Consider the following 12,197-nt stretch of genomic DNA (forward strand, 5'->3'; position numbering starts at 1 on the left):
GCAGCCGGCTAAGCAGTGGGCGGGTGGGTGTTGAGGCATCGGGCGGGTGGTGAGGCAGCGGGCGGTGAGGCGGCGGTGATGCGGGAGGGTGGGCAGGCGGCGGTGACGCAGGAGGGTGGGCAGGGCCGCTAAGAGAAATCCTGGGCCCTGGTACAACAACTTCCTGGGGCCCCCATGGACGGAGCTCCCCGCAGACTCTGCGGACCCGTTGTTACACCACTGCTACCAAGGTGGATACAGGGACAAAAATTTACACCGTAATGCCTATTACACATGTCACACATCCATTACATATTATACAACATGCCATAATGCTCATTACACGTTATGCCACACACTAGAATGCTCATTGCATATTAGGGGGTCAACATGAATTAACCTGCTCTGCCAGGGGTTAACATTCTCTGCCAGGGGTTAACATGCTCTTTTCCATGGGATTAACCTGCCCTGCCAGGGGTTAACATGCTCATTGCCATGGAGTTACATGCTCTGCCATGGCTTACATGCTGACTTCCAGAGTCGGATCTCAGCCCCAGCAGCATGGAGGGAGGCAGCAGACACAGAACAACCAGCCACCCACCTTCCACCTTGGACCACAGTGACCTGCACATGGGTGGGGAACCAGGTCTGGGACTGCTAGACTGGAGACATGGCACTGGCATCTGCTGCTGCTGGTGGCGGTTGGGATGGGAATGTGAGCAGCGGGACGGGCTGGATTCTGCAGAGTGGGTGGTACTCCTGCGGGAGGTGGCCTATCTCTGACCCAGTTCCTCCTGGCACCCAGGGATTGCCTACCCTAAGTATCCTCCTGTCGCCGAGCCACGGTAAACTCCCAAGTCACGTGGCTGGCTCTCAGCAGGCCCTGGAGTCAGAGAGTGGAATGACACAGAAGGAACTCTGTGATGCTGCTGCCCCCACACTGGCCCACATCCGCACTCCCAATGCTGCCGCTGAACAGCTGACTCCAGCGCACTCAGACCCGGCGCACTCACCACCAAATTTAAAAAAAACCTGTGTGTCCAAACCAGGGCCCCCCTGACAGGCTCGGGCCTGGGTAAACTGTACATGCCCCCCCCCCCCCCCCTCTCGGCACCCCTGAGGGTGGGCGGCAGTGACACGATGCTGCCACTGGGGGAGCATCACATGTTTTCCCGGCTCCCCCAGCAGCACCTTTGCCATTGATGGTTGCAATCGATGGCAAAAGTGCAACTGACCATCGATGGTGTATAAGGTGTATAAGTATGCAATGGATGACCATCAATGTTTTTACACATCGATGGTCATCCAGGGATGGCCATCGTTGCCTTTGCCATTGATGGTTACCATCGATGGCAAAGGGCAACTGACCATCAATGGTGCTTGCATCAATTTTAAAAATATTTAATAAAAAATATACATAATTACTTTATCATAAAATAAACAATAAAAGACACACTGGCAATCAATTAATAACAATGGACCTATTAGGGAGAGTTTTTAGTATAGTCACCAATATTAGTTGATATGACCTGCACTGATCCAGGGGCTTGTGTCCATATGATGTTAGGGGAACGTCCGTGTGGATATGGCCGTTTGCACCTTGATAAAGCTGTGGGCCAACACAGCGAAACGCGTTGGTGTTTATTGGACCACACTTGGAGAGATTCACCCTGAAGATTGGTTGACCACCTGCTGCACTACTTCATCTGATCCTGTCCTAAGTATTAGCTACATTGGAACCGTGAGAGGCCTACCCATCCTGAATGCCCTTTCAATCTAAGGATACCCCGGGCTGGCTATTATAAAATCTTTTGCCAACGGGTGGACTTCCAAGGCAACATACAGGACTCATCAATTTGCAAACGGCCATATCCACACGGATGTTCCCCTAACATCATATGGACACAAGCCCCTGGATCAGTGCAGGTCTTATCAACTAATATTGGTGACTATACTAAAAACTCTCCCTAATAGGTCCATTGTTATTAATTGATTACCAGTGTGTCTTTTATTGTTTATTTTATGATAAAGTAATTATGTATATTTTTCATTAAATATTTTTTAAATTGATGCAAGCACTTGAAATTGTATCTTCTTGAGCGCCGATTCTCTTTGTCTTGTTGTTTCTTATACTTATCCGGGGAATTGACCACCCCCTGAATCGGCTGCTCCATAAGGAATCACACCCATATAGAGGTGCTCTAATAGATTGACCTAGGTCAGTCTTTTTGTTCAATGACCATCAATGGTGTATAACTGCAATGGATGACCATCGATGTTTTTACACATCGATGGTCATCCAGGGATGGCCATCATTGCCTTTGCCATCAATTGTTGCCATCAATGGAAAAAGTGCAACTGACCATCGATGGTGTATAAGTATGCAATGGATGACCATCGATGTTTTTCACATCGATGGTCATCCAGGGATGGTGACATTGATGGTGGGAAACCATCTGGTTCTCTCCAATCGATGTCAAAACTATTCGACATTGGCCATAAACCATTGATGTTTTGTAAACATTGATGATCGATGGCCATCCCTAAGCGCTGGGACTGTCATGGCAGACCCACGGAGAGCATTTCCCCACTATCCACGTCATGCCCCCACTAGCCACATATTTGGAGCTACGTTAATGCATAATGTTTCATATCCCCACTATCCACGTCATACCTCCACTGTTCACGTGGGCGTGGAGTTAATTTTATACAGTGTGGCGAGCACAGCCCTCTTACTGAATTATTCTCTGCCTACTTGCGGCAATATTTTATTTTGGTACTTGTTTCCTAGCACGGCGCCCATCGCATACCATAAGGCATAAAATCATATACCATCGCATTGTATCCCATTGGATGCCATATACAATGGTATACAATTTAAAATTGTATAAGCACCCTAATGGGTGTTTTCAATGTGAAATGGGCCCCCTATAAGATTATTAATTGTATAAGCACCGTAAGGGGTGCTTACAATGTTAAAAGCACCCCCACGCCACCCCCACTATGAACGCCAACCCACAGTGTGGCAAGCGCAGTGAGCCCGCGAGGGGCGGCGGTACGTGTCCTCCGACCTTGTCATACCCCCACTATCCACGGCGGCGTGGAGTGGATTTTATATAGTGTGGCGCTTTATAAATAAATGTACTACTACTACTACTACTAGATCATACACTAGAGTTGACTGTGTGCAACATTGTTTTAATTAGTGTTATATTATTGTCATTTTATTAATAAATGTATTTGTGAAAACAATCCAACTTTTTAGATTATCATATTTTTAGTGCTGCTCCTTTGTGTATATCATGGATGGTGTAATGGTTAGCATTACTGCCTCATAGCACTGAGGTCATGAGTTAAATTCCCACCATGGCTCTAACTGTGCGGAGTTTGTATATTTTCTCAGTGGGTTTCCTCCGGGTACTTCGGTTTCCTCCCACAACTACTAAAATATACTGATAGGCAAATTGGCCCCCAACAAACTAACCCTAAAATGTAAGCTCCACTAGGGCAGGGACAGATGTGAATGTTCAAATATTCTCTGTATAGCGCTGCGGAATATGTATGCGCTATAAAAGAAACTGTTAATAAATAAATAAATAATTGTATGAAATGTCACCTCTGTGGAACCATATACTTTAGATCTTTAATTGTGTTTGTTTTAGTAACAACATATGGTAATCAAATGAATGTAAGAATCAGTGGCGGAACTCTCGGAGGCAATGGAGTCATCTGCCGCCGGGCGCCAACCTTACAGGGGGGCACTGACTCCATTGCCCCCCTACTATGTCATGCTTATTTGTATAGGTGCTGTCTGGCAGTACCCTTACAGTACAGAGTAAGCAGCGGCGCCGCCCCCCGCCCCCACTTGTCAGCGTGACAGCGCGCCAACAGGAGCCAGCCTGGAGACTCCATAGCCAGTGCGGGACGGTGCCACTCAGGGATAAAGAAGGGGATGATCACCCCCCCTCCCCCAGAAGAAAAGTACAGCTCCGCCCCTGAGCGCACCAAACAAGCTCCCAGCCGCGACCTGGCTCAGCCCTGCATGGTGTCAGCGTCGGGGAGTCAGCCTGGCCAGTCTCCCATCATCGGCGGCCATTGAAGGGCAGATTCATACCACCCGCAGGGAAGCCTCAGCCAGCCAGCCAAGGACTCCCTACACACTCCTGTCAGCCGTCCCGCAGCAGCGCAAGTCCTGGGGAGCTGCAGCGTAGTAAGCCAAGGACATGGGGAAGGTACCTGTCACTTTCATTCATTCCTCCCGTCACCTCACACCCAGACCCTGCTTTGTGTGCACAGCCTGCATCCGGGCTGTAGCAGCACCAGGCTCGTACCCACCACTCTCATTTCTCTGCCTGTCTCTCTCTCTGTCTCTCTCTCTCTCCCTGACCACCCCTCTCTCTCTCTCTCTGACCACCCCTCTCTCTCTGACCACCCTCTCTCTCCCTGACCAGCCCCCCTCTCTCTCTCCCCCTGACCACCCCCTCTCTCTCTCTCTCCCTGACCACCCCCCCCTCTCTCTCTCTCTCTCTCCCTGACCACCCCCCCTCTCTCTCTCTCCCTGACCACCCCCCCTCTCTCTCCCCCTGACCACCCCCGTCTCTCTCTCTCCCTGACCACCCCCCTCTCTCTCTCTCCCTGACCACCCCCCTCTCTCTCTCTGCCTGACCACCCCCCCTCTCTCTCTCTCCGCCTAACACCCCTCTCTCTCTCTGCCTGATCCACCTCACCCTATCCCTTTCTCTGCCTGACCCCACTGGCACCAATCTCTCTTTGCCTGAACCCACTATCTCTGCTTGACTTCCCCTCTCATCCCCTTTCTCTTTGTACCTGACCTCCCTCTCTCTTACCACTCTCTCTATTCCTGACATTATATCTATCCCTGACACTCTCACTCTCCCCTCATTTCCTCAGTTTCCTGACACCCCCTGACATTCTTTCTCTCTAGCTAGCTATATATCGGGGGGGGGGGGAACCAACTTTTTTCTTGCCTCCGGGCGTCATGGAGGAACTTACGCCACTGGTAAGAATGCAGATAATATAAAAGGATTTACATTCGTGCACTTCAGATATCCTATTTATCTATCTAGATCTATCTACATAGAAGTAGTGGTGCAGCCTGTTGGCACATTTCCCGAATACAGCAGTGGTCCTGGCCCTCCTCCTTTACTCTGGCAGCGATGCTGTCTGTGTCTGGCTGCACCCCTTTCCTTTGAATTCTGTAAGCAGGTGGAAGTGGGTAGGAGAGTTTGGTGCTGTGGCGGGAGGCAGTGCGTGTGGCTTTGGGTCTGGCTGGTGAGAGATGGTCCGGATGCTACTTTTACTACCTTAAGCTATCTATCCTTGCTCCATCTCTACCCTCAGCACTGCTTACTTCTAACACCCTCCTTAAACCCCAGTACTGCCCCAGCTGCTATCTACCCTTTCCCCCTGCCTATCCCCTATACAGCCTGCTCCTGTATGCATATTTGTTCCCTAGCACTGTCCCCACTGCTTTCTGCACTTACCTGAGCACTGCTTGCCCTTACTTCCCTCCAACCCCAGCTCTACCCACACTGCTGCTTGGCCTTAACGCCTTCTACACAAACTGCCACTTGAACATACCACTGTCTTAATTGCTGTCTGCTCTCATGCCCCATAATGTGACTGGACCAAAAAACTGAAGTACTGTAGAAACCCACAATTGTTTTTTTCTCATTATGATCACTGGTTGGGCATACATACTGAGCGATATGCCCAATATAGGTATTGCCACTGTATAGGTCATTGGTACGACCTCACCTAGAGTATTGTGTTCAGTTCTGGAGGCCATATCTCCAGAAGGATATAAATACATTAGAGACTGTACAAAGAAGAGCAACTAAAATGGTGCATGGCCTACATCACAAAACGTACCAGGAAAGACTAAAAGATCTTAATATGTATACTTTAGAGCAGAGAAGGGAAAGGGGGGACATGATAGAAACTTTCAAATATATCAAGGGCTTTAACAAGGTACAGGTGGGAGACATTCTTCACAGGAAGAGGAGCAACAGAACACGAGGACATGCACTGAAACTAGAGGGAGGAAGATTCAGGGGAAATGCGAGGAAGAATTTTTTCACAGAAAGAGTAGTAGATAAGTGGAATAGCCTCCCAACAGAGGTGGTAGACGCAAATACAGTAGTACAATTTAAACATGCTTGGGATAAGCATATTGATATCCTTACAAAAAAATAAGGATCAAATATGGTTTGAGGTAACATGTTTAAAAAAAGGGGCAGACTAGATGGGCCAAGTGGTTCTTATCTGCCGTCAAATTCTATGTTTCTATGTTTCTATGTAATATGTCTTTCCATTTTGGCTAGAAACTACACTGCTCAAAAAAATAAAGGGAACGCTAACATAACACATTCTAGATCTGAATGAATGAAATATTCTTATTAAATACTTTGTTCTTTACATAGTTGAATGTGCCGACAACAAAATCACACAAAAATTATGAGTACTTGTGTATTATAGCGGCGCCCATCGCATCGCATACCATAAGGCATACGATGGTATGCGATGCGACGCGCTATCGCGCAATATTGTACAATGTCATACAATTTTAAAATTGTATGACATTGTGTATGGCATACAATACCATACAATGCGATGCGATTAAAAATTGTATAAGCACCCTAATGGGTGCTTACAATGTGAAATGCACCCCCACGCCACCCCCCCCCCCTATAAATGTGAACCCGAAGCATGGCAGGCACAGCGAGTCCGCGAGGGGCGGCGGTACGCATCCTCTGACCTTTTCATACCCCCACTATCCACGTCGGCGTGGAGTTGAGAATAGAAAGTGTGGCGAGCGCACCGAAGTATGGCGAGCGCAGCGAGCCCCTCGAGGGGACGCGGATACCTTCCCAGGTATCCGCATCCCCTCGCGGGCTTCACAGGTATCCGCATCCGCTCGGGCGTATCCACGCTTCGGGCTCGGTGGCTCGCTGCGCTCGCCACACTTTCTATTCTCAACTCCACGCTGACGTGGATAGTGGGGGTATGAAAAGGTCGGAGGACGCGTACCGCCGCTCGCCACGCTTCGGGTTCACGTTTATAGTGGGGGGGTGGCGTGGGGGTGCATTTAACATTGTAAGCATCCATTTGGGTGCTTAAAAGCACCCTTTAGGGTGCTTATACAATGTTTCATCGCATAGGGGGCAAAAATCGCGTCGCATCGCATGTCATCGGGTGCATGGCATGCGATGTGATAAAAACATTGCGCGATGTACATCGGGGGCGCCGCTATAATACACAAGTACCGAATTATCAATGGAAATCAAATTTATTAACCCATGGAGGTCTGGATTTGGAGCCCCCCTCAAAAGTGAAAAAACACACTACAGGCTGATCCAACTTTGATGTAATGTCCAGTGCTCTGACACACACAGACGCCAGAGACAGCCCTGGGCTTGGGGCCTTTATTGGGAGGGTCCCCACTCCTCCAAATACCCCGTCCAAGGGTGACCAGCCACAGTGCTCATGTTTTGGCCGGGGGACCTTATATAAAAATTGTCCCCCGGGTGTGGCATGACACCGCGGGCTGTTGGAGCCCGGTGCTGGTTTCAAAATACAGGGGACCCCCAGATTTTTAGTCCCCCGTATTTTTGGAACCAAGACCGGTCCAAGTCCGGGGCTGGTTTCAGAAATATGGGTGACCCCCTACGCATTTTGTCCCCCGTATTTTTGGAACCAGGTCCGGCTCAATGAGCCCGGGGCTGGTTATGCTCAGGAGGGGGGACCCCATGCCATTTAAAAAAAAATAAAAAACTTTTACACAGGACCATGCACAGATTGCAATGATCTGTGCAGGGTTTTGGCCAAATCGCCTGTCAGAACCTGGTCTACATATGTGGTGAATTTTAGACACATTTTCCCGATTTTGCATCTCATTAAATATGCAAATTGTATATTTTCCGGCACGACTAAAAATCACACTTTCAGAATGTGCGATGTCACGGAAAAAAACCGTGTTTTTTTGCCGATTTTCGCATCTCATTAAATATGCGAATTCGGGAAAAAGTGCGATTTTGGCCCTTTTTTCCGGGGGAAACCCTCCCCCCCCCCCCCGCAAAAATCACATTTCCGCATCCTATTAAATGTCACCCTAAAAGTCTGAAGTCTGTACTGCCTTATAATCAGTGCTATGGATATGGACCTCTGCTGCAATGAAACATGGTGGTAATCCCCTTAAACAGTGACCAAGAAGCCAACATAAAACGTTACATTGTTTCATTGGCAGAATTCTATTTTTTTGTGCATCCAATGTTTATTAAAATGATGTGCCTAAAGCTGCCCATACACGCTGCAATCCCGGCGTGCGTTGTGGGCTTAAATAGCATCCATCACATCGCATTGCATGCCTTGTGCATGCAATGCGATGCGATGAATATCAAGTACAAAAAGTATGTGCAGCACATACTTTTTGTACTGTGCGATGAGGTGCTGCGTGAGCGTGCACCTCAAAGCACACATCGCACCGCCGGGATCGGTGCGTGTATGGGCAGTGTATGCCCCCCCCCCCCCCCCCGAAGCCTGTTTCTATCGCAGCCACTGAGTAAGTTGAGTAAGTCATTGGCTATGCACAGACTTTACATATTGGACGTTATTTCATGGATTTTACTCTGGAAGAGCGGCATATACCTGATTGCTGGGCTACAAAAATTAGCAGCCGCACAATCAGGCCTGAATTAAGCCCTATTTGTGGCATGCCTATATTGTGTGTGTGACTGCAGCTGTATCTGCATTCGAAATAGTACTTAAGAGTGTTTTACTGGAAAACATGAACTTTCTATTTTGTGTGGACTTACAGCCACGGTTGCACACAGAATTTATTTTTTAGAATTCAATGTAGACTTTAGACATACAGTATGAAAGTGAAAAATGTACAAATGAAACAGGGCTAGTCAGTGATTGTGTACTTAGTTTACAAAACAGCACCACCTTCTGGGCAGTTTTAAGACTATCGCAAATATTTGAAATTTCCTTTTTATTAATATTTTATATGCAGAATAGAAAAAAAATCACAAATCTTTTGAGAAAAAAATGCTACTAACACAATATAATTTTTGTATTTGACCATGGCAATAGAAATATTATAACAGACTAAGGAATGGATCTTTATGTTTGACACATGCTTCTGAAGATGCAGCATCTGATCAACTGCCTGAACATCAAACATTTGTATAACCCTTAGGTTACTCAGGATGTCCAATTAAATCATTCAGCCACTGGCACTGAAGGTGGACATAAGGACACAGCCACTGACTTCAGCACTCTCAAACAGCTTTAAACTGTCACTCACCTGGTGCCTGCCGCCGCACTGTGTCTAGTGTTAAGGTGCCCATATATGCTGTCTCGCACACAGCAGGGTCCCGTCACCCACTGAACACTCACAGTGCAGGTGACAGCAGCGCTGCGCTATTACGAGGGAATCACTCGCTGCTGCTGGATTCTGGACACAGGTTCACTCGGACTTGCCGGAACTCAGGAGGGAGGTAAGAGGTCACCTCGCCCCTGGATCCTGAAGTGGAGTAATGGAGCGGGTACGTTTGCACCTCGTCTGTGTGCTCCAGATGCTCCAAAGTTTTAAACCACCCCAGGTGAGCTGTATCTCTGCCTATGCTTTCCACCGGTCCCGGCACACTATGTCTGCCCTCTCCCCATCGGGAGGCCAATTCCAGGATTTACATTATTCCAACCACGAATACCCCAATTGAAAAAATGGCACGGGATTCACCACACTAGCACTTACCCTCTTCCATTTCATGGGCACTGCTTGCCCTTACTTCCCTCCAACCACAGCTCTATACAAACTGCTGCTTGGCCCAAACCCCTTATACCCAATCTGCCACCTGCCCCCAGCACTGCCCATGCTGCCACTTGAACGTTACACTGTCTGAATTGCTGTCTGCTCTCATGCCCCATAATGTGATGGGACCCAGAAACTGTGAAGAAGCTCATTATGATCACTGATTGGGCATACATTCCGTCCTTGGACCCCTTCTGTTCTCTCTGTACACCTCCTCTCTGGGTGCACTCATTAACTCCTTTGGCTTCCAATATCACCAAATCTACCTCTCCTCTCCTGATCTGTCCCCCACTGTTTTCTCTCAAGTTTCCAACTGCCTCTCTACCATCTCCACCTGGATGTCTGAGCGATTTCTGAAGCTGAATATGGACAAAACCGAACTCATTATCTTTCCCCCACCCAGAGCTATGCCCCCTACTAATATCTCTATCACTGTTAACAACACCATCATCTCCCCCGTTCCCCAACTCCGCTGCCTGGGTGTCACTCTTGACTCCTCCTTCTCCTTTGCACCCCACATCCAAGCCCTGGCCCATTCTTGCCGGTTCCAGTTACGCAACGTTGCTCGCATCAGGCCCTTTCTCTCACAGAGTGCAACTAAGCTGATTATGCACTCATTGGTCATCTCACAGCTCGACTACTGCAATGTTCTCCTCACGGGCCTCGCTCAATCCCAACTGGCTCCTCTCCAATCTGTCCTCAATGCTGCAGCCAGGCTTATCTTCCTCTCCCGCCGCTCTAATTCTGCCACTCCCCTTCAACAAAATCTGCACTGGCTCCCATTCCCCTACAGAATCCTCTTCAAACACCTCACACTCACATACAAGGCCATCTGTAAATCTCTAATTCCATTGCTCCATATATCTCTAACCTCATCTCCATTCATAAGCCCTCCTGGCCCTCTATGGTCGGCTGACGACTGTCGTCTCTCCTCCACCCTGATCACTGCTTCCCATGCTAGAGTACAGGACTTTGCCCGTGCTGCACCCCTTCAGTGGAACGCACTCCCTCGCTCCATTAGACTCTCCCCGACCTTACAAAGCTTCAAACGGGCACTGAAAACTCACCTATTCATCAAAGCGTACCCGTCCACTGCATAAACCAGATGGTTCTCCGACCCCTTGCCTGTTTACATCCTGCTATCTAACCACCACCCACTTGCTTGCACCTCTTGTAATCTGTCTGTCTCCCCTTCCTACTAGATTGTAAACTCCTCCGAGTAGGGCCCTCTTCCCTCCTGTTGTCAAAGCCCACTTCTCTTCACATGTCACTCACAGCTCTCCTATACTCCAACACTCAGTGACCATCTTCGTCTGCATACTCATCTCCATCATTGGCATCAAGCCCCTAGTTGTATGTTGATTGAGTCCTCACTACTTATATCCAAGCTGTAATGTGTATTAAACTGTGGCGCTCTTTATTTGTACTGTATTCTTGTTATTTATTCAATGTTATGCCAAGCTTTGTCTCCCTGTATTGTTCCTTTGTACGGCGCTGCGAAACACTTGTGGCGCCTTATAAATAAAATTATAATAATAATAATAATAATAATACATACTGAGCGATATGCCCGATATGTCTTTCCAATTTGGCTAGAAACTATATATACACTTTACAAGGCAGTACTTGTAATCAGTGCTGGAATATAGGATATGGACCTCTGCTGCAATTAAACATGGTGGTAATCACCTTAAACAGTGACCAATCTTAAAGCCAACATCAAAAGTTGACATTGTTTCATTGGCAGAATTCAAATTTTTTCTGCATTTGCGGGCACTACGTGGTGCCCGACAGCAATTCAAATGTTGCTGAATTCATGTGCTCACATCGGGACGCCGGTTATCCAGTGTCGGCATCCTTATGAATGCCGGCATCCTGAACGCTGGTGTGTTAACCACATCCCAGGCATCTGTGTATTACATATAGCCTCCAACTGTAACTGGAGTATAAAAGGATTTTTTCCCTTCTAATATTTATTAATTTAACAATCTATTGTGTTCACAAATGCAAGGCAATGTCCATGTATAACCTAGTAATACAGTTTGGAACAAGTATATCCGCTATCAGAGCTAGAAACAACCAGGTGTGCCTTAAGTCAGGGGTTTCCAAACTTTTTGAAATCACGGTACCCTGAAGTATCAGTATTTTTTAATGGCACCCTTAGGATAAAAGCTTGTTATTGACAAATGTAGATTTTATTTTTAATTAAGTAGTGTTTATATGTCATTCTTATGTTTATTTATGTGGTGACAGACAGGATTCACCTCTGTCAGTCCACATAGTTTATGACTGGAAGCCACAAGCAGTGGTTTTGGCTACTACAATGGCCATAAATAATTTTAATTGGTCCTGGATCATCAACTTGAGGAGCCCCTGCAAGTGT

Source organism: Crinia signifera, chromosome 5 (assembly GCF_055691185.1).
Source record: "Crinia signifera chromosome 5, ASM5569118v1, whole genome shotgun sequence".
Lineage (NCBI taxonomy): Eukaryota > Metazoa > Chordata > Amphibia > Anura > Myobatrachidae > Crinia > Crinia signifera.